This window comes from Manis javanica, chromosome 3 (genome assembly GCF_040802235.1).
Source record: "Manis javanica isolate MJ-LG chromosome 3, MJ_LKY, whole genome shotgun sequence".
Classification (NCBI taxonomy): domain Eukaryota; kingdom Metazoa; phylum Chordata; class Mammalia; order Pholidota; family Manidae; genus Manis; species Manis javanica.
In genome coordinates, this window is record NC_133158.1 from 86,126,251 (window position 1) to 86,149,311 (window position 23,061).

Below are 23,061 nucleotides of genomic sequence, written 5' to 3' on the forward strand. Positions count from 1 at the left end.
TGTGCCCTACTCCAAGAACAATGCTGCTTCTACACCAACAAATCCAGTCTCATTTGGGATGGCACAAAACACCTCTGTGAACAAGCCTCCAAACTCCTAGAAAACTCCCCTGACAATCTGTTCCCTTACCCTTTCAATTGGCCCTTGCCCCTCCTAGCCCCTGTTACCTTTCTTCTTCTTTTCCTTCCCTGCTTCATTAACCTATTCCAAAAATTCATTTAAAATCAGATTTTGAAAATTTCTAACCATACTGTCAACCAGTTACTCCTCCAGAGCTATCAAGGCCTTCTCACAAAGAATAACGAAACTAGCTAGATGACATCACGAATCATCTCAGGATGCCTACCCTTCCCCAACTCTACAGCAATGGCCTTGCTAACCCCAGACTCTATGCCCCCTTCCAGAAGGAAGTAGCTAGAGAATGAGATCCTACACCCAGTTCCCCAGAGGCCCAATTAAGAAAAGAAAAAGATGAGAATGAAGGAAAATTCTGGCATGCTATGACTCCCACTCCTTAAGATCCAATCACCACCGGCCAGATGGTCGCCCACCCCTTAAGATCCAATCACCAACACAGAACACACCCTACCCCTACTCCTTAAAAATGCAGTTCCTCACCCAAGAGCTGCTGCTCCGTCTCTCTGGGGCAGCCATTTTCTCTTTCAGATAATAAAATCTCTTGTGTGGGCCCGTGTCTCCTGAGTCATTCTGGGGTAAGGAGGATCACGGCGAGATACCTTTTCAATATCTGCTTTGATTCAATAGTTACTTATAAGCATATAATTCCAAAATGTGTGTTTTTTGGGTTTCTCTTATGCTGTCTAGTTAAATTTGGATATAATCATAACACATACTCTATGATTTCAATTCTTTTAAATATGTTAAATTTTGGTCTCTCTTAGTACATGTTTACATGCGCTTTAAAACAAAGTTGATGTTGGTTTGTTTTATCAATTGCAGTTAGTTCAATTTAATTGCTTTGTTTGTTTTTAGAGAACTTCTTATTAATCTTCTATCTTGTTCTAGAGAAGTGGTGAAACCTGCAACCAAAATTGTGGATTTGACTATTTCTTCTTTCAGTTCTACCAGTTTTTGCCTAAGGTATTTTGAACCTCTGCTGTTAGGGACATACGCATTGAGGATTGCTGTGTCTTCTTGAAAAATTGACCTTTTTATTTGATGATACCTTTTTTTATTCCTGTATAATGTTTCTTGTTCTAAAGTCTATTTTGTGTGATTTTACAATTTCCTGTTAATTAACGTTTACAAAGTATACTGTTTTCCAACCTTTAATTCTTAAGCTATATCTTAATATTTAAAGTTGCTTTGTCTTCTATGGGAAGCATTTAGTTGTGTCTTGTTTTTCTTTTTTAATCCAGTCTGGCAAATGCCATCTTGTAATTGTTGCCACTTATAAATATGCCATTTATATTTAGTGCCATTTTTTATATGACTGGATTTCAATCTACAATCTTAGTATTTATTTTCTACTAAGTTTATTTTTTGCTTTCTTCCTTTTGTGCATTTGTAAGCCTGCTTTGGGATTAATTTAGTTTATTTTATGAATTAATTCTATCCCCAATAGTGGCCAGTTTTTACAATTATTTATTTTGTTTTCAATTGCCTTTGTGTTAATTATCTTTAATTAGTTACAATCTAACTTCAAATAGTAGTATATAACATCAAGTATAATATTAAGGAACACACAACAGTGTACTTCTAATTCCTTTCTCTCTTGTTTTATACTATTGCTGCCATGTCTTTTACAGATTCTATAAGCTCATATTGTTGCATTTTTGCTTTAGACACTCAACTATTTTTAGAGTTATATAAAACTCCCTGTGTCTAGTATTCCTAAGTTGTCTATATTCTAACAACCACTTCCACTGAGCCATGAACACTTGACTGAAAACTTTACCTGTATCCTTACATGCCTTATGATACCAGAGCCTCTTCCTAAACTCTATCAAAGGTGAACCAAACCCACTCCCAATCTTCTCTTGGAGACGTTTGTCTTTCCTTAGATATCAGATTGCTTGTTTACTCTGCCTCTTATCTCTGATGAGTTTACGAAAAGCTGTTAATTTTGTACTTTCTCCTTTTTCTTCTTAGATTGGTAACAATTTTTTTTTCAATAGCATACATGGAATCAGACCACCTATAATTGAAATTTAAGAAACAAGAATTGCCAAGGTAAAAAGTATTACATTTGAACTTATTAGTGCATTAAGTATACACTATAGAGGAAATGAATTAACTTGTTCCTCTGAATTGTGACTATATTTTATGGAATGTTCAATTTTAAAATGGATATTTTATGGTTTCATCATGTAATTATCTGTGTTCTATAACTTGAATCGGCCATCCAATTGATGGAGGTTACTGAAGTGAATTGTCAGAAAGCATAAATATATAAACAGCAAATTTATTTCAAATGTTTACTCAGCAAATAATTATTCAAGCACATTATTGAAAGTCAGGGTGTTAATGTGATAAAGACTGTTCAAACACCTTCTCTGGATGTACCTGGGATTTCTGCTTAGAGGTCATATTAACAGTTAAGGAATGAGAGACAAGACAGTTTTTTAAAGTCGTAGAGACAAAATACAGAGTAGAAGATTTGATGATATCAGTGACATACTGTGAAGAAAAATTCAAACACGAATAAAATTAATAAAAATAATATAAATAAACCATGTATTTTAGAAAGTGAATGCTAGAGACAGATAAATTATAAAAATATGATAACTATTTTCAAAGAGATAAAGGTTAATATTAGTACCAAGCCAGCAGTAAGTCAAGGTATGTCAATTTTAGAGAAATAGTTGAAAATGAAAGGAATTTTGAACAGTTCATTAGCAGGCATGTGCAAGTGTTCTAGTGAGGTCTAAAGAAGCTGGAGCAGTCTCCTAACAATGAGCTTTTGAAGCAGACTGGCAAAGATGTCCTTTCAGGACATGGTTCTACATTGAGAAGAAATTACTGAGAAAAAGATGTAGAACAGAAAATTTCAAAGGAAATGAAAGGAACTTTCAAGAGGAAAGTGAAGGAGCAGACCAGAGATAGAGAATCTCAGAAATCAAATCATCATATTTTTGAAAACTACATAAAAACAGAAGAAGACAAATCTCTAATTAATTAGAAAAGCTATCCTAAACTAGCTTTAAAACATCCAGTAAAATGTACTTCACATAACAATGAGCAATGGGAAGAAGTTATGGATCAAAGCCCCTAAAAAGTTATTATAAGAAAAAAGAGAATAAATAGCAAAATAGCATAGCTACAGAAAATAAAAGCATACCAGAAAGATATGTATACAAACTGATCACAATTATGTTTAAGTCAATGACTTCATCATGATACTATAGGAAAAAAGGTCTAATAGTTCACTTTTAAGATGATGAATTTTATTATTTTGAGAACTTGAAAGTGAAGGGAAATTATTTATATTGTCTTTACTAGAAGAGTTTTACCACTAGGTAATGAACTATTGGAAGGAGAAAAATGTCTCTTTCTGGAAATATTCCATCTTATAATTGAAAAGAAATGATAAAATATTACCATTTCCTAGCTCACTCTAAATACTTGCATCTCAACATTAAGGAGCAACTGATGCTAACATCATAAAAAGTGAGACAGGCAGATAGACATGTCTCCTGAGGAAAGAACACAACACTCTCCAGAGTTATCAAAGTGATCAGATTCAAGTGACTTTAATTTTGGATCCATCTTCCCATGTGCAGGAAACAGAGAGAAAAACCATGCAATCATAAAAATCTAGACTTTGAAAACTCTACAAGTCAAATACCCTGGGTTCTTCAACAAATTAATTGTAAAGAAAAGAAAGGAATAGAGGAGGATTTGCAGGATAATGGAGACTCAACCAAAATAAATAATAAAAAGGGGTGGACTTAGGGATTGTGTGTAGGGATGCACTAGACTATAAAGAAACATAAGGGATTAATATGAATTTCAGAAGACGATAATTTGGAGAGGAAAAAGTAGTTGTGATTAGGAAAGTATACATGGAAGACTTTTAGAAATCTATGCTAAGCAAATAACTACATTACAGACACACCATTACCAAAATTTGGGGGGAGTCTAAGAGAATAAGTTCAAGTATATTACAGGTAACTCAAGTCTACCACACCTTTATAATGTGGTGGCTGAGGACTGAACTGCCACCTGGATTCAAATCCCATCTGCATTTTGGCAGCAGAACTTTGGACAAATTTCTTCACCTGTGAAATAAAAATAGCATCTCTCTTGGTTCTTCATGAGAATTACAAGAAATACTGTAAGAAAATTCAGTTTTACATTTTGCAAATGAGATATTCATAGAATCTTTGTGGTTATTATTCAGAAGTGAACATGTACATCTGTAATTGTCAACCCAGCCAGACTCTCCATATTTCTTCTAGGTAAAACTAAAAAAGTAAGATTTAATTCTTACAAGTTGATACTTGAAATGTAAATGGTAAAACTTCAACTGAAGTGAAAATACTCATTAAGTTCATAAAGCATAATATGTCTTCCAGGTGGAGTGGCAAATATTTTTCAAATTCTGTTCCGTTCTTTAGACTCCATCAGGTTCATTACCAATTTTGTTCAATATCCTTATTTCCAAGATGCTTTATCTTTCTCTCTCTCTCCATATGAGTCCTGAAAAGTTTTTAGGTTACTCTAAAGTCACTGTTTTCAGCTCTCTTTTCATAGCAGCTTAGCATGTAGTTTAACTCATCTAAGAACCACTAAGTGCTAAAAGCTGCTCTATACATACACTGAGGCATTTTTATGCCATTCTTTTATAGACAGAGTTATGAAAATAGAAGATGTTGGAATATACTTATTCATTCAAAGTATTCATTTATTTGATGAATATTTATCTAACAACTATATGTGCTAAGCACTGTGCAAGACATGAGAGAGACAGCACCAAGCAAAACCCTAAGTTCTGCTCTCAAATATACCGTTATTGAGAGAAGCAGACACTCTCCAAATATCGCAAGTACAAGTCTAAAAATTACTGATGTGGCAATTGTTTCAATGTGAGGAGCATGCTAAAATAGAGAAAATAAAAGATTAGTCTCAATCACAGATATTTACTACCTAATAGCTGCATACAAGGAACAGGGATAATGCAAAGACACCTGCCCTCCATTACTCCAGAATCTGTGAGATGCAATAAACAATAAAAATAGAATGACTAGGCAAGGCATTATGTTGGTACCACAAGAGCTTTGAGAGATGAATGGATGTATCATTGGCATGACTAAACCTGCCTAGTGGTTTTTTAATGTATGCAAAACAATACACCGCTTTGCAACGTGTGTATCTTCTAATATAAAACATCTACATCTGAGCTATGAGAAAAATAGATTGAAGTTGTATTTACACATATTCATTTTTTTATATAAGCATTGACTGTGAGTTGATCTGACTAGAGGTTTCAACCATGCTTTGAAATTACTTGATTTACATTATGTCTTTCTTAGAGGAGATTTGTTGAAGCACATAGAGCAAATCTTCCCCTAAAGCTTCTAGATTTTAAATCAATCAGTAAATGGAATTTTAAGCGGTAACCACATAACTTAAGTTTCCTAATTCCAACATAAGATTGTGAAGAAATTGTTGAATATTCAGGATGAGTTCAACCGAAGCTTGTCTGAGTTCACTCCCAGGTTTGTTAACCTTTGGGGGAAAATCTTACTGTGAGTATAGAATGCACTAAAAAACAAAGACAGGCTTATCCAAGCCTCATAGGAGTGCTATACAGTTAGCTAACCTGACTTTTGATTCAATGGTTAGGGTTTTAACTTTAGGATATAGTAAATTTGTATTAGTTACATATAAAATCTCTTGTCCTGATTTCCAGAGCTGGAGAACTGGAGTATAACAAAATTCTGGGAAATAAATGTTATGTAGTTATATAAGTTTTATATGTATTTATAAATCTGGTGGTTTTAAGAGTGGGTTTGCAGATATTTAGTATTGAAAAGTTGGTTAAATTAATAAGACTCCTCAGTTTTCAGGACTCATGACATAAAACCATCATTATATACTGAATGTTTATATACACCCCAAATTCATATGTTGAAACCCCAATGCAATGATATTCGGAGGTGGGGCCTTTGAGCCATGATTACACCATGAGGGTGGAGCCCTCATGAATGGGACTAGTGCCTTAGAAAAGAGACCCCAGGGAGCTCCCTTGCCCCTTTTGCTGTGTAAGGTCATAGCAAGGACACAGCCATCTACGAACCAGGAATCCAGCTCTCATCAGACAAGGATCTTCCATCACTTCGATCTTGGACTTTCCAGCCTCCAGAATTGTGAGAAATAAGTGTTTGCTATTTAAGCCACCCAGTGTATGGCATTTTTGTTATATTAGTTTGAATGGACTAGATGAATGAAAAGAGGGAGAATGACTGTTCTTGTTCCAGTCAGCCTCTGAATCTCACAATAGTCTTTGTGGCATACCTATTTATGCAAATTTTCATTCATCCACCTAAGGTATCATTGAAGAATATACATTTTATAAGCACTCATGGGAATTTCTAAAATATAGCAGGTGTATTTAACATAAAGTTACAGTAGTAAATTTAATTTTGAAAAGAAAATATTATGTATCAGATATGCCAAGATTAAACCAAAATTTATAGATACTGTTAAACCTTAGGCAGCTTTAGGATAGATTTTATTCCCTTTTCTAGGTGGACCTATAAGATCTCAGGGTGCATGTTGAGTAGCCATATTTCCTACAGGCTCTGGTTATTGAAAATGGCCAAGAATTCCCTACCAGGTCTGACTTGGTCAAATCACTCTGCTTACTGCCACTAGAACTCATCTCTTCTAATCTTTCACACACACTTTACCAAGGTTCACTTTTATCCCAAGACGGAGAGAAACAACTTTGCTGGTAGTTGCGATATTGTTTCTCCTTTGTTCCTCACTTTTTCAGTTTTTGGACAGTAACTGCTTTGGGTTACCCCTATGACCATTAAGCCACTCCTCCATAGTAAATCCCTTTATTACTGTCTAGTTAAATATTATAGGCTCACTTAATTCTATTATTAGATTATTTCATTTTGTTGGATCAAAATTCCTTATTCATTTACTTGTCTTTTGAAATGTTCAATCACTCTATGATTAAAAAGAAAGAAAAAATGGGTTATCTGATGTCTAATTTGGAACAGATAAACAGTCCTTCTGGACCGCTGTATGAAATACAGCAAAACATTACCACAGAAACCCCTGTCTATACAGTGTGGTTTATTCTGAAAAGATATGAGACCAGTGCTACTCCTGGTCAATTAAAATTTTGTGCTTGAATATGTCATGATTTGTTCTCTAACTTTGATGGATTAACTTGAGAGATGTCAAAAGTGGCTGCCAAGTTTAGGGAGGAAAACAAGATAAGATTTATCCGTACCAAGAAATCTCTGTATATGTCTGGTTTTTATCACTTGCATTGCCAAACAATTATATACTCTAGAATGATCTCAGTGAATAAGGAATGAAAAGATGCACTCTATCTCTTTTTTGCCAACACTGTTATTTATCGGATTATCTAAGCTTTAAAATTATGACAAGACATGAATAACGGCAAGTGTAACTACAATGTCAGAAACCTGAATTATATAGTCCATATGGATTATCATAGTACTATGGAATTTTAGTGTTTCAAAGAACTTTAGAGACAATATAATGACCTTCCAACATTTTTCCCAAAAGTTTTTAGCCTACTAATCAATGGATACACAGCTCTTGTAAAGACAATGTTAAGTGAAAGACATTTCTTATGTGTCATTTCTGTAAGGTGGACAATTGCTACCTATCATTTCAGCAGGGTGGCTGAAATGCCACAACTAGACTGTATGTTTTATAGATATAAATGCCAAATCCCTCAAATCTGACTCTGCTCCCCAAACACCCTATGTTCCTGTTAGAGTACATGACTTTTAGGAAGCAAGACCCTCTGTTACTTAAAATAATTTAAAAATTCACATTAGTGCTAAGCATTCTAATTGTACTGGAAATTTAAGACAAAAATCTCTCAGTGTAGGTTTAAATATGAGGCTAAAATAACAACTGTTCATCAGCCAAACAAGTGGTGTTCCATCCAGCGTGTTCTTCTGGATAGAGTTGCTCTTCTTTATACCTTTTTGATTCAGCAGATTTCCACTCCTTTAATAACACCATACTTTTATATCTTTGCTCTCATTTTGTTAATAAGAATGCATGTCGGAAAGAACACTGATATGTGATTAATAGACATTTTGAGCAGAATTAATTAGCATGCACAAATCAATTTAAATATCACTTGGTTCCACATAATTTTAATGAAAATTATTTTGTGGGGTGTTCTTCATCAAGTTCATAAGCAACTTTCATCAAATCCCACAGCCTTTGCTTTACCAAAACAAATTGCCTGATTGAATTAGCTGCCATAAGTCTAGCTACCTTCGCTGCAAGGTGTCAGAGGCACAGCTGTGGTTAAAAAGAAGAGCAATTTTACAACTACCAGCCTTGGCAGAATGAAACACATACTGTTTTTCAAGGAGACTGACATTTTCACTCTGAACAACCAGTTGAAATTTAAATTGAAAATGTTTCCAAAATCTGAAAAAACATTTCATATTTAAAATATATTACATTGATGTTATACTTTCAAGAAAATAGAAATTAATACAAATCTAAAGAGCCTCTATAATTCTTTTTTTGCAAAATGCGTTTTAGTTTTACAATAGATAAACTTGTCTATACATTTAATGATTGAACAAATTTGCTGTTTTAGGAAATACTGTTTTATAACACATAAAATTAAAAATTTTAAGTAGGATATTTCATATACTAATATTATGGCATATTGTGAAGACTGACAACTATAACTACATTGTCAGGAAACTGTATAGCTCACTTGACAGAAGTCAAATTTGAGGAATTGCAAATTAAGCAAGACAATGAGCTTCTATATTCACTTCCAACTCTAAAATTTTCAGTAACTTAGTATTGAAAACTCTTTTTAAAATGATAGTTCTCAAATGTGAAATAACCAGGGGTCTCTTTGTTCTGGTGAAGTGAATAGATTAATGTATTGTGAGCACACCCTATGTACACTGTTTCCAGATAGCACTACACTCTGGCTACCTCTTCCCTTAAAAGGACAAAAGAAAAGGCAAAAAATCACAGTAAAACTAAGAAAACTGAGTCAAATGTGACTCCTTTACGTGACAGGCATCCTAACAGAAGAGCTAAGGTTTATCAAAGCCAAGTACCTGTTATCATACTGTAGAGAACATCCCAGATCATTCTGACTTTGAAACCTATTTACCAGGCCTGGCCTCAGCTCTGGCCATTTTTTTTACTCTCTTTATGGTAAACAATCTCTTGCTTGCTTTAACCAGCCTGTAATCAGAAGCTCCCTTTGAGCAAACTATCCTTATTTGATTTTTGTCTTCTCCTATGCCCCAGACATGCCTCTTTCTTCAAGAACCATCATTGTGGTTGTGGTTTAAGTCATCCACCTCCTGAGTCTCAGGCCCTGCAGAAATCAATGGTTTCAACTAATTACCAGGAAAAAGAGGTGGTACCAATTCCTGCCCTAGTATAAACAGACATCCTATCTTGCCAAGCAAGGATCCTTGCTATAGTTACACTTACATTTAATATTCAAACACATACATTTGTAAACAAATGGAATATACAAACTATAAACATGAAAATAAATATGAATATATTCATTTTATAAATATATATGTATAATTCATAAGATAATTTCAGAGCAATTTCATTTTCACCAAATTAAATTTGTGAAGCTCAAGGAACTTATTAACTTTGGTTATTTAGGTAGTATTCCTTCCCTGCTGCTCATGACTAAATTTTCTGGAACAGAATAGCTATCTAGCTATATCAAATATCCACTGTTCTTTTAAGAACTAATGTTTATATTATATTTTTCCTCCCTATCTCTTTCAAGAAATAATTTTCAGGTGAAACTGCACTTGAAGAAAGTTTTAGTATTATATTCCATACACTCTGTGAGGCAAAGTAAAAGAAAATTAAACTCACACTGTTTCTTCCTTTGCTGCTAACAGACGTTTTGAGTTTCAAGTAGACTTGTATTCTGCTCACTGAATAAAAGCTTTTTTAATGATATCAAACATTTCTTTGTCTCTGAATATATTTGTTTATTGAAAAACAAAACTTTTGGCAATTGACATACTTAGGATGTTTTTTCTTTCCCTTTAAGTTGAAAAAACACATGATAAACATTTGTCATAAATTGTATGCTTACCTTTCATTCCTGGTTTTGATCCAGCAAGTGTTCTCCATCATCACAATCTCTTCATCTGGCATATTTAACTGATGACTCTGCAGATAATGCTGAAAGAAGATGATTTAATAATACTCTTCATGTTTTAGTCGCAGGTTAAGCTGGTTTTATTTTACATATATTTCAAATCTCTCTCTTTTCTACATGAAAGCATCTAAGTTTTCCTTCTTTTTCATATGGAAAAAAAGGTTCCATTATAAACAAGTATTTCTTTTTATTTTTATTTACCAGTGTACTCTTCAATCTCTTTAAGAGTGCCTGCTTTCTTTTTTAAAAAATAATTTTAAAGGGGCCTCCAATTAACACCTATTTAACAAATGAACTCTATTAAATGTTTAGAATGTGCTAAGTACTAAGCATAAAAAATATGATTGAAACTGATACTTAGGTAAAGGACTCATGAGATATCAGCAATGAAATGCAAAGCAATAATTCTGTTCAAGGAGACCATGAAATGGAGAAAACAATAAATATTAGTTTGGAGACTCACAGGCCTGTATAAAATAGAGACTGAGTCACTTTAAAGGAGTGTGACATTGGTCAAATTCCTTATTCTCTCTGCATTACACTATCGTCTTTAAAATACCTACCTACAGAGAAAAGTGAGCAAGCATCCTAAGCTACAGGTAGTGCTTTGTCCATTACCTATAATTCTCAGGTGCACTAATTTTCAGGCAAATTCAGAAGGAAAATGGCTTAAAAATCTGCAATTCTAAAGGACATTGTGAGAGAAATAGAAAATACCTGCAATATGATGAGTATAATAAAAAAGAAAAATGTGGATTTCCACTTGCAGTCCAAAAAGGAGCAGGCTCTTTCCTCCCAGGTTATCCCTGCTACAACTAAAAATCCCTGGACAGAACACAAGCAAGTCGAAGACTCTGACAGATGGAAACAAGAATGTGGATTGTCTAGGGGCACCGAGACTTCAGGAATAGCACAGTGGTGGTCCCTTGAGCGTGGTCCTCATTGCCTCTCACGTCTCTGGGCAGAGTGCTGCAGAAGATTCCAACCCGCAGTCTCCAACAGGCAAAGACAGAACCAACCAACCAAAACCACAAAGCAAAACAAAAATCCTTAAAGTGAATCCTGTTCCTGAAGGGCTCTACAAAACAGAAAACCAGTTTTGGAAATACGTACCCTACTCTAGCCGTCTCACTGAGGCTGCACTGGGAGCTGATCTTGCATCCTGTCCTTCTCCACCAAAGCAGGAGGCAGCTCGCTGCACCCCAGGCCAAGTGGCATCCACTGGAACAAACAGGGAGCTGAGCTTCCACCCCAGACCTGGCAGAAGGAGGTACTGCTCCAATTTCCCTGCCAGCAGGTAATTTGCAAAAGAAGTAGAATCTTCCTTTCCCTACCCACTCATTCCTTTTTCTGTCATAAAATTAAAATAGTAAACCAGAGAAATACTTTTTTCATACACTACTTTTACACTGCCTGCCAACAGTATGACTTATTTTAATCCATTTCTTCTGGTTTCTGTCACTTAGGACTCAAGTTTTTATACCATATCATGGCATATATTTTATTTCCTTCTGCCAAACACCTTCTTAATTTTTCCTATTAAGAAAAACTTCCCTAAGTGAAAGTGAATTCTATAATAATTTCTACTTAAAACACCCTTGTAAAATATTGATTATGAATTACACATTTATAATAATTTTTGCTTCGTTTACTGCATTTTCCAAATGGATGTATAATTGTGTTTGCCATATGTCTATTAATGTTATTAATATCAGAATTAAATTTATAAGCATAATAATATATCAGAGCAGCATTGGAAAATTAGAAATTAGAAATTTGATGCTATCAAGAGTCAGTATAATATATTTTTAATTGCTTGAAGAACCTCCATACTGTATTCAATAGCAGCTATATTATTTTAAATTTCCACCAACAGAATCCATGTGTTCCCTTTCACTCATATCCTCACCAACACTTGTAATTATTTGTTTTTTTGATAATAGCATTCTAAAAGGTCTGAAGAGGATACTTATGGTGGTTTTGATTCACATTTTCCTGATGTTTAGTGATTTTGAGCCCCTTTTCATATTTTCATATGTATCAGTTTGTTTTTATGCCCATACTGTACTGTTTTAATAATTTAAAATATAATTACCATGTGACCCAGCAATCCCACTTCTGGATATATAGCCAAAATAATTGAAATCAGAATCTCAAAGAGATATTTGTACTCCCATGTTCACTGCAGTATCTTCCCAGTAGCCAACCTAGAGAAACAACCTAAACATCCATCTGAATGAATGAATCAAAAAATGTGATATATACACACAAGGAGATATTATTCAGCCATAAAAAAGAGGGAAATCCTGTGATATGCAACAATATGGATAAATATGGAGGACATTATGTTAAGTGAGATGAGTCAGCCACAGAAGGACAAATATTGCATGACCCCACTTATGAGATAACTAGAATAATCAAATTCATAGAAACAGTAGAACAGTAGATGCAAGGGGCTGGGAGGAGATGGAAAGGAAGAGTTATCTTTCGACAGGTATAAAGTTTCAGTTGTGCAAGGTAAGTTCTAGAGATTTGTTGTATACCGTGCTTACAGTTAACAGAGTATTATGCACTTCAAAATTTAAGAGGATATATCTCAGTTAATTGTTGTTACCTTTATTTTATACAATAGTAAATAAATAAGTAAAAACATTTTTTAAAAGAATGAATACATAGACTATAGTAAAAAAAAAAATGCCTTAAATTGTAAATCTAGGGCTATGGCTGTGCCCTTTTGGCAATATCTTTTACTTTAAACTTAGAAATGCTTGAGAAAGATGTTGCTAATAAACCCTGAGAAATTAGGAGATACCAAAAATTCCATCTTCCTCATAAAAGATCTCTTCATTTTTAGAAGGATATTATTATTTGTTAAATACTATATTAAATAAGATATTTGTTAAATAAATAATGTTTGCTAAAAAATATATTAAAAGCCATATGATTTTTGTATAAAGTGTGTTTCATCTGTATGTTCTGAAATTTTGCTGAAGATTGAAAAGTATTCTGCTCAGCTTATAACAATTTTTCATGTAAATAAATTACTGTGGAAATTGGTACATGTAAATAATTTATGATGTGATTAGTTGTTTGTAAGCTGGTAAGTTTGCAAGTACCACAATTGGATTTCCTTGGCTTCCCTCAGTTGACTTTACTGTGTCTCATATCAACCGCAGAGCTTTTTATCTCACCCCTATTTCACAGGGTCAAGAATTGATATTAACCCTTTTCCAAACCAACAGCTACAACTGAAAAATCACATAGCAAAAACATGTCCACAGAATATAAAGAAAGGTGAAGGGGAAAAGGGTAGCAAGGTGGCTTTTCTGAGAAATAACCAAGTTAAAAAATGATATTTTTAGATTCTTAAGTATTGTGAAAGAGCAAAAATAAAAAAGAAAGGAAGAGCAAGTGATAGGCTCTTGCCTGGAACGGACACTTGCACCACAAGGAAAACGCAATGAAAAAAATGAAAAGCTGCTCACTGACCTTTCCCTCAGTGTACCGAAGGTAAGGCTTGCTTGTTCTTTCTAATAATATGGCTGATAAAATACGACTTCTTATACTTGGCACTCTTCAGCTTCCCTTATTGCACAGAGAATCACGTCACCCTTTAGTGTTCCAAACAGAATACAAAAAAATCACTGTGGCAAATAATGATTTTAGCTGCTTAAATTGCAATCACTTATAAATCTATGGCAGACAAGCTGTTATACTAAAGTGAACTGAAGGCTTGCGCCCTGGGTAAAACACATGGCTCAACATTGAGGGCCCCAGAGCTCTAAGGATAGTCAAGGATGTGGCAAAGAAGGAAGAGGATTCAGAAGGAATCAGGAGACAGAGCATTCTTTAGTAACTCTTGATGCAAGATTTTGCCAACACACCAAGAAAGAGAATAAATATGATAATATAATAATAATAATAATAATAATAATAAAAGTAATAACTTACAATAACAGCAACTGCTATGAGTATTAGCACTCACCTGCTCCTATAGTTTTAGGTCCTGTATCCTAAACAATTTGCTTATAGTACTTCATTTAATTCTTTCAATAACTCTAGTTCTCAGGTTTCAAAAAATGACATTATGGTATACAAAGGTCAAATTATCTAAGGCCAAACAATTATCAGGTGGCAGCAGTAGGCTCCAAACTGAAGCAATGTGGTAAAGATTATGTATTTTTTATCACTATATTATATAGTATCTACTTCTATCTAAATACCAAAATGTTTACTTTTTCTCAGTAAATGCTACATAATTAAATCCATAGGGTTGGTACATTCTTTTCATTTGTTTCAAATATTTACGTATACTACAAGTAAAATAAATCTTTAGTTCATGCTGGGATTATTTAGAGGTGGATGTTTAAAGTCACCTGTACTTAAGATATTCCGGTCCACATAAAGAAAGAACAGGGGCTAATGAAATGATCCTGCACAGAATGTCTGAATGAGACACCCTCCTTTAGGAGGGGGCCATGTGGATAGATTTGCTCTCCTCAGAAATTACAATTAACCCAGTGAAAACTGCTCAATTAGATAGTGAACTTTTGGTAGTGTTCATTTTCACATACTCAATCTCCAACTATTTGTGACAGGATCATCAGTAGGAGATTATGTAAATTTATTAATTTCTACCATTTTTGTAGTGAGAGGAATGCATTTCTCAACAGTTATCATTTAAAACATTAAATCAATAATACAGTGCTGAGACCCTCTGATATACATTCCCTATAGTGCTTTATTAATGCTCCTTTCACTCATCCCATATGCAAAATAAAAGTGATTGCTTATTATATAAAGTTATTCATTGTTGCTTATCATATTTCTTGAAAGCTTACTCATGCTGTGCACAGGAACAAAAAAAATACTGCTTATCACAAATACCAGATTAAGATAATTGCTGTTTCTTTATAGAAGAAAAATTAATTACTCGAAATATTTAGATTTTAGGTCCTTCATAGCCATTTTCTCCCCTTTAATGAAAAATTAGAAGGTAATGAAAGGCTTACTATCTATGACTCACGGATTCTGAAAGCACTCATACTTCATGTACTTTTATTATATTGATCTTTTCCAACATGCATTCATATTATAACATGTTTTTCACTATTACCCATTCAACCTGATAGGTTAGAATTACCCATATCACTACTTTCCATACATTTTCTACATTTAAGAGGCCTGATAATAACAACATAAATTTGTGTGACACTTGACACTTTACACAACATTTTTACAACCTGTTCACAATACTTCTACATAGATCAGGTATAATTTCCAAGCTTCCACAAATGGGTCCTCATTTGCCTCCCTCTTTTGACCTCCCTCTATTCTCATTTCACTTAAATTGTTCTACAAAATATTATTTCATAAGGCTACAAAATTGCCTTCGTGTATGCCATCCTTTGTATCTGTATTTATTACCTTTGCATAACCAAACATCTGTTGCTTAAGACCCAGTTCAGATACTCCTCCTCTATGAGAATTTACCTATTTTCCCCACCTGATAGTGATATATTTTCCACTTCTGGATTTCTAGTGCACATTGTTTTCCCTCATTACCTTCTAATTTTTCATTAAAGGGGAGAAAATGGCTATGAAGGACCTAAAATCTAAATATTTCGAGTAATTAATTTTTCTTCTATAAAGAAACAGCAATTATCTTAATCTGGTATTTGTGATAAGCAGTATTTTTTTGTTCCTGTGCACAGCATGAGTAAGCTTTCAAGAAATATGATGAGCAACAACAAATAACTTTATATAGTAAGCAATTACTTATATACAAGATATAAAAATTATTTATAACTACTAAGTAAGTCTAATTTCTCCTCATCTCTCCCTTTGCATGATACGCTCACTGAGTGTAGGATTCTGTTCCTTTTGTTTCCCCTAGCAGAATCTAGCCTAGCACCATACACATTGTAGGAATTCCATATATTTCAAATAAAAGGAATAAATATACTTTCAGAAGAGAATTTATGGGCAACTTAAGTGGCTTGTGTCAGAACTCAATCTAGGAATTTTGACTCTTAAGCCATTCCATGGAAAGAAGGTAATATTGGATGATACCTAAAAGCCACTCAAAATATCCCCATATTCTGATATCAAACCACTCTACCCTCAAGTATTGTTCATTCATTTCACCTGTAACTTGTCCAGATGATTCATAACTGAATTCACGTTTTGATTTTCCTCCTTTGTCATGCTCCCATTGTGTCTCGTACTGTCGTAGATTTCTGTGGGGAAAGATAATTTTCAAGATTATTTCACCTTCAATTCTGCATGTTAATCTAAAACTGTCTTTAGTTGAATTAAAAACAAGCAGAGGAACAGAAAAAATTTCTGGGAACTTTGTAAGTCACCAGAGATACTTTTAATAGAAAAGAGTGGAATGAATGTAATTAATCTGATCTTAATATTGGTTTACAGCATATTACATGAGCATATCATGTATTTCTTTTAAAGTTGTACAGAAGTTTGAAATACTGGGAAGTCTTAGGCTGTGACAAAACTGTAAATTAATGATGTATAACTAAAATAATGATGACAGAGATGAACAAAAAATATTTTGAATTGGGCATCTACAAGGCCTTTGTGCTTGAGTTGGAAGTCCCTATTTTCTGTTTGATATAGTTATTAAGAGCATGCATTAGTTGTACCGATTTACTAGACTGCCTTTTCTCTAGGTGCTTCTGGCACTTTTAATCATTCTTTTCAGAGAACTCATGCAATTGCCACCCTTTGCAGGCAACAACTGTAATTCCAAAATGTGTCAAAAGCTGTCACAGATCTGCTTTATTATTTAGTTAAACTTGAAAAAAAAAGATTTTTATCTCTATCCAAAGGCATTTTTTAGAAGAAATTACATACAAATGCACAACACAAAAGAAACTGAATGAGAAAAGAAAATTGACATTTTGATTTGTGGGCTCTCCAGTAGGTCTATCATTCATCCAGAAAAATATCACTATTGTCACTCTTCTCTGGCAGGGAGACTAATTGGTGCAGCTGTGACAGAGCACAGTCTTTCTGCGGAGAAAGCCGCCTTGGGAAGAAATAGAACGTGCTAAAGGACTTGCAGGTGTTATGAGTTGAGTCTAAATGATGAGACTGTGTCTGATTAGAAAGCTAAAGATGTATAGATGTGTCTTTCTAAACACTGAGTTACTAATATGCCTTTCTGTGTGGATGACAGTTCATTCATTGCGCAAATATTTTTGATCTTGTGCTCTGTACAAAGCAGTGTGCTAGTCATTTCCTTGCGCTTTAAAAGCAAACAAAATTTGACATGATGAAAAAGATGGTGAAGAATCAACATAGAAACGAACTTACTCTCTGAGGTCACACAGTGCCCTGTTTTGGTTTTCTTTTTCAAAAGTCATTCTAGAGTCCATAAATGTAATAATGATTGCTAATTTTTGCCAAGGTGCACAAAGGTGAAAGTCTTTACCCAAGATCATAATCCAGGTTTCCCAGTTTAGTGAAACATTGACCTTACCCTACTCTTCTGTGAACCGGTCATGACCACAGCATCCACTTAATACCCCTTTGGTGCTCATATAAAAATTAATATTTATGATTGGGATAATGAGATCTTGCTTACCAACCTGGAGACCAGGTGAGGGAAGAAGGAAAAAAAATCAGGCTTTCGTTGCAATGGAAGAAGTTGAGAATTTTCCTGGAAGCAAGAAAAAGCCTCAAATCCCACATCTCCCACCTTACAAAACTGCTTTAGCCACCATTCCTCCTGGTGTTTGAGGGCAAATACCGAATGTAAAATGAGAAGGTTTACATTTGGGCAATCTTGGACAGGTTATTTTTAACGTTACAAGCTTGTTTCTTCAGCATCCTTGGGCTACCTTTATCAAAGCATTCATTCCACTCTATTTTCTTTCTTAGTTGAATGTTCTTGAGAACAGCAATTGTGCTTTATTTATGTGTATAAGCTTAAAGTCTATACTATATCAAACAGTAAATGATAAATAATTCTTAAATCAAAGAATAACACAGAGATCAAATATTCTCCATATTTACTTCATGGAATTGTTATAAATATTAAATACAAACATTGTGAAAACACTATAAAACTTTTAAAAGCTGTACTATAATGAGCACATACGTGATATAAATAAGCGTTTGTGCTTAACATCACTATTTTAGATGTCATTTATTTATGCTATTTACTTCATTCTCATAAAAAAAACAGTAATGGAGGGATTACAACTATCCTCTTTTTTGGATATAAAACTGAGCTACACAGAGATGAACAAAAATACCCAGTGGAACTTAACCAGTACTTATTGGGGCCAGGATGTCCCCATGCGGTCCCATACCAAAATCTGTGCTCTTAACCTATACCCATTATTACAGTCAGGCTGAGTTATATATTGTTTATCAGTATGCTTCTGTTTCTCAACTGAAGTATCAACTGACTGAAAAAAGAGAGAGCACTGGAGTATAGTTGCTGAAGTCTACGTTAAGATATAGAAAGGTCGTTGTGACATGAGTCAGACTCAGTAAATCCATTCTCCTACTTTCTTTCTGTATAGTCTTAAACTTTTCACTGAATATACTGGAGATTTATTTTCTTGTCTGTGAAATGGGTGTAATATCTACACATAGGATTATTCTGTTTCACTAAGTCCTGCACCTAGCAGGACTTCAGTAATATAGAGCTGCTATTATTTTTATCATTGTTGTTATTCTTGTTTTTCTTTCTTTCTCTCTTCCTTTCTCCAACTCTTTAATTACTAATTCTTTCAACACTTATGTATTGACCACCTACTGTATGTCAGATATGCATTAGGGAATGCAAACAAAAATTGAGCATCTACTATGTGTCAGGTATATGTCTGGTACCCAGTCTTCCACTTGAATTATCAGAAAAACATTTCCAGCTCAACCAAGACAAAATGAATTTTTCTACACTGAGAAACACCCAGGGTCTGTTTGCTCTCCTAAAATTACAAATGGAATTCAAGGCAATGCAACAGGTTCAGCGTCTTCCATTTCTTCCAAGCACAAACCTTTCACTGGATATTTTGAGGGGTAATGATGAGACAATTGGGTTTGAAGATATTCTTAATGACCCATCACAAAGTGAACTAATGGGAGAACCACACTTGATGGTGGGATATAAACTCAGTTTACTGTAATGCAGCATGCTGTTCATGAAGTTAGGGGGATGCATCTTGTTTATACTTGTATTTTTACTATAATTTGATGTGCACAACATTGAAAGTACTGACTTATGAGAAAAAAAGTGTCAGGTATGCTGGGGATGCATTAGGGAATAAAACAGACACACGTAGCTGTGCACATAAACGTACCTTCTTGCAGAAGGAAAGAGGTAATACACAGATTAAATATGTAAAGGAAATTATATATTAGAAGATGATAAGGGTTAAGGAGAAAAAATAAAGGATGCAAATTACATTGAATAACCCAGAGAGAAGGTGTATGATTTTAATGAGGTGATAAGAAAAGATCACAATAAAAAGGCAACATTTCAAGAACACTTGGGAGAGATAAGAGAGCTAAACCATGTGCATTGTGGGCACAGGGTGCAGCTAGACTAACAGACCTGGGATGGGACCATGTTTGGCTTGTTTAAGGAATAGCAAGAAAGCCACTGTGCATGTAGTGGACTGAGGGAAATAAGATTAAGATCACAGAAGTATGAGTAGAGGGTGGGGAATCAAAGGAAAGCAGTTTCTAGAGTCCATTTTAAGCATTTTGAGTTTGATTCTGAGTGAGGCAGGGCACCACTGAAGCACTTTGAGAAGAACAGAGGTGTGAGCTGACAGCTCAGGCTGCTGTGCTAAGCATAGATGATAGAAAGGGAAGGATGGTAACAAGAAGCCTGTCTGGGAGCTTTTACAACACCTTGATGGGAGGTAATGATGTCTTAGGCCAGAATACATGGCATTAATGGGGTTGAGGCAAACCATTTGGGTCATGTTGACATTGACCCCATTCATTGGCTTAAAAGCAATGAGAAAAGATGGAGGCAGATTTTGAGGAGGGCAAGATACACCTTGCATCACCTCGGTGGCCACCTCTACACAGTCTACAGATGAGAAGAGGTGGTTATTCTCATAGCTGTGAAGAGTGGGTTCCTTTTGATGATCAGAAGGTTCAGAGAAATTTGGAGCTTGTAAGTTCTCAAGTACATAAAACTAGACATTCCCAAACTGGGTCTCAGTGCCATTCTCTTTTTCTCAGGGGCCAACGTTTAGCATAGGAGACTTGCCAAGATGATAAATCTCAAAACTCTTTCATTCTTAAATTTGGTCTTGGGCCTCATTTTCAGCACAGCCTTCTCTCTGGCTGCAGATGAGGGTCCTTACAAACCACCATCAAAGCCTTCAGGCTTTCACACTGTGCCCTGAGTTGATAGTTGGCTGATTTGATCTGATTAGTTTCTTCCTTCAGTGTATCAAAGGCATTTAAAAAACACCAATCACCTCCACAGCCCTTATAATTGCCACTGCTCTTGTAAAATTATCTCATTTAGGAGCAATAATAATTACAAGGACTAGGGTGACTGCAGGAGACATGAAGCAGAGAGTTGCCATCAAGCAAGTTACTACAGGTAACTAGAACTTAATCCCATTAGAGAACTCTGGAAGCTAATGTAGAACTCATTCCTCGGACCTAATCTAGCAGAAGAGCAAAAAGCTGAGGTATTTATATATACACTCCCAATAGTAACTGGTTCCAGGCTGCTCCCTGATAGCATTAATTCTCTGGCACTTACTTCCTGATATGTGTGCGGTAGCTTCTAGGTTTTGGCTTTTATGATTAGTGCCGCTAGAACTCTCTTGTACAAGCCTTTTAGTGAACACATGTATGTGGTTATATTGGGTATATCTTTAGAACGGGAATTATTGGCCATGGAGTACACATTTGTTCAGCATATTAGATACTGTCAAACGTTTCTCTAAAAGTATTATAGTAGTTCATACTCTCAGGACAGTTTAGAAAGATTGCAGTTGTTCCATATGGTTCATAACAACTGATATTTTCTGTCTTCTTTCATTTCATTCTGTGGAATGTACTGTATATCCATTCCCCTTTAGAAGGGCACTGACTTAGCTTCCAGTTTTTTTCTCCCATGAAAATGCTGTGAAAACCATTCTCATTCATAGTTTCTTTCGGCCAGTGAGGGTTCTTCACTGCGAGGGTTCCTTTGGGGGTATATACCAAGAATAGGGACATCTGTATTGTGGGCTATATGACAACTGAAATTCAAAACGTATTGTAAGATTGATAGTAACAACTTCAATCCCCATGAAGTAGCTGAGTATTCATCTTTTCTCATATCCTGGACAAGTTTTGCTATTTTCCAGTTTTCTCATTATTCTTTGCTTTTTCATTGTTTGCTTTCAATTTTCTTATTGTTGCTCTTTTTTTTTTATTGCTGGTAGATTTAAGCATCTCTCCCCATTTTTATTGATGGATTAGGCTCATAGGATAATGTAAACAAGTATGAATCAACTTTATTGCAGAAATGTTGAGCTTGAAGTTGACGATATGTAGTCCCCTGAGTAGCCACTATCCCACTGGCCTACAGCTGGGCCTAATGTAGCTGGATACGTTGTAGTTCATGCTCCAGGAAAGGTAGTCCACTAATCTTTACATGTTTACTGCAAAATTGGGAGAAGTCAGGGAGCACTCAATTGTGTAATGCTGGGAATCAGAACAAGATCTTGTCTTTCCCATTCTTGGGAGTGTCCTTGCTGATGAGATGAATAGCCTAACTTCCTGAGTTGTCTATAGGAATTTGAGTCTCAGTGCTGGTATCAGATGGAGACCTTGCAGACCCTCATACTGAGCCAGTTCATTACTAGGCTTCTAGAGTGGGGATCAGACTGAGTCATTCATCTATCCATCCTTCCATCATGCGTATAGTAGGTAGACAGTCAGACATGAGCAAGGAAGGAGGAGGAGGACTTGAGCTGGACGCTTGCTTACATTCTACACATTCTGTACTAGTTTTTCCCACCCGGTGGGGAGTGAGGTATAGATAACAGACCGGCTGGTTCCAACACGGAGTAGTTGACCCTAACTTCACCTCCAAATACATTATACACTCATTAACATAGTAAGAATCACACCTTCCCACACCATGACAATCCTGCGGAGAACCAAATATAATAAAAAGCTCCCTCACCCAATGTGAGGGTGGAGAAAGCAGGAACTCCAGGAAGTTAGTTTCCTTTGAAACCTAATCTTACTTAGCAAATATCCATCCTCCTTCATATGAAAAAGGCTCCCTATTGTTCCCTTAGAGCAACCCCCTCTGGATCTATGTGCCCCAACTCTCAGGCGTGTACTGTTGACTTTCTCCAAACTTTATTTTCCAAATAAACTGTTAATGCTCAATGGCTCTTTTGCATCTGTTCTTGAATTCTTTCTCCCAACAAGACCAAGGACCCATTTTCAGTCCAACAAAGGAAACAAAAAATCCATCCAACTAAGGGCTCTGGGTCTTCTCAGTCACCTACTGGTCTCTAGGAGAAGAACTGATTGAACAAATATTTTCCCATCAGGAAATTAACTGGACCTTCAGTTAAGCTTCCAGTTTTCTTGAAAATGAGGGATCATATGGGTCCCTCCAGATTGTGAGGAAGATATTTCATAAGTATGGAAGCTGAAAAATCAGTAAAATTCTCATTAAAAGTATTTGCTGA

General features: G+C 35.1%; 1 long non-coding RNA gene across 1 annotated transcript in view; it reads right to left on the reverse strand.

Moving 5' to 3' along the window:
* Positions 1–4,996: 4,996 nt before the first annotated feature.
* Positions 4,997–23,061, reverse strand: part of LOC118968980 (uncharacterized) — a 45,184-nt gene continuing 27,119 nt past the window's right edge. Inside the window, exons 3-6 of the long non-coding RNA XR_012128726.1 lie at positions 16,511–16,602; positions 13,853–13,974; positions 10,298–10,386; positions 4,997–5,060 (exon numbers count right to left, since the gene is read on the reverse strand). This is a non-coding gene — a long non-coding RNA (uncharacterized lncRNA). The remainder of the gene's footprint in view (positions 5,061–10,297; positions 10,387–13,852; positions 13,975–16,510; positions 16,603–23,061) is intronic.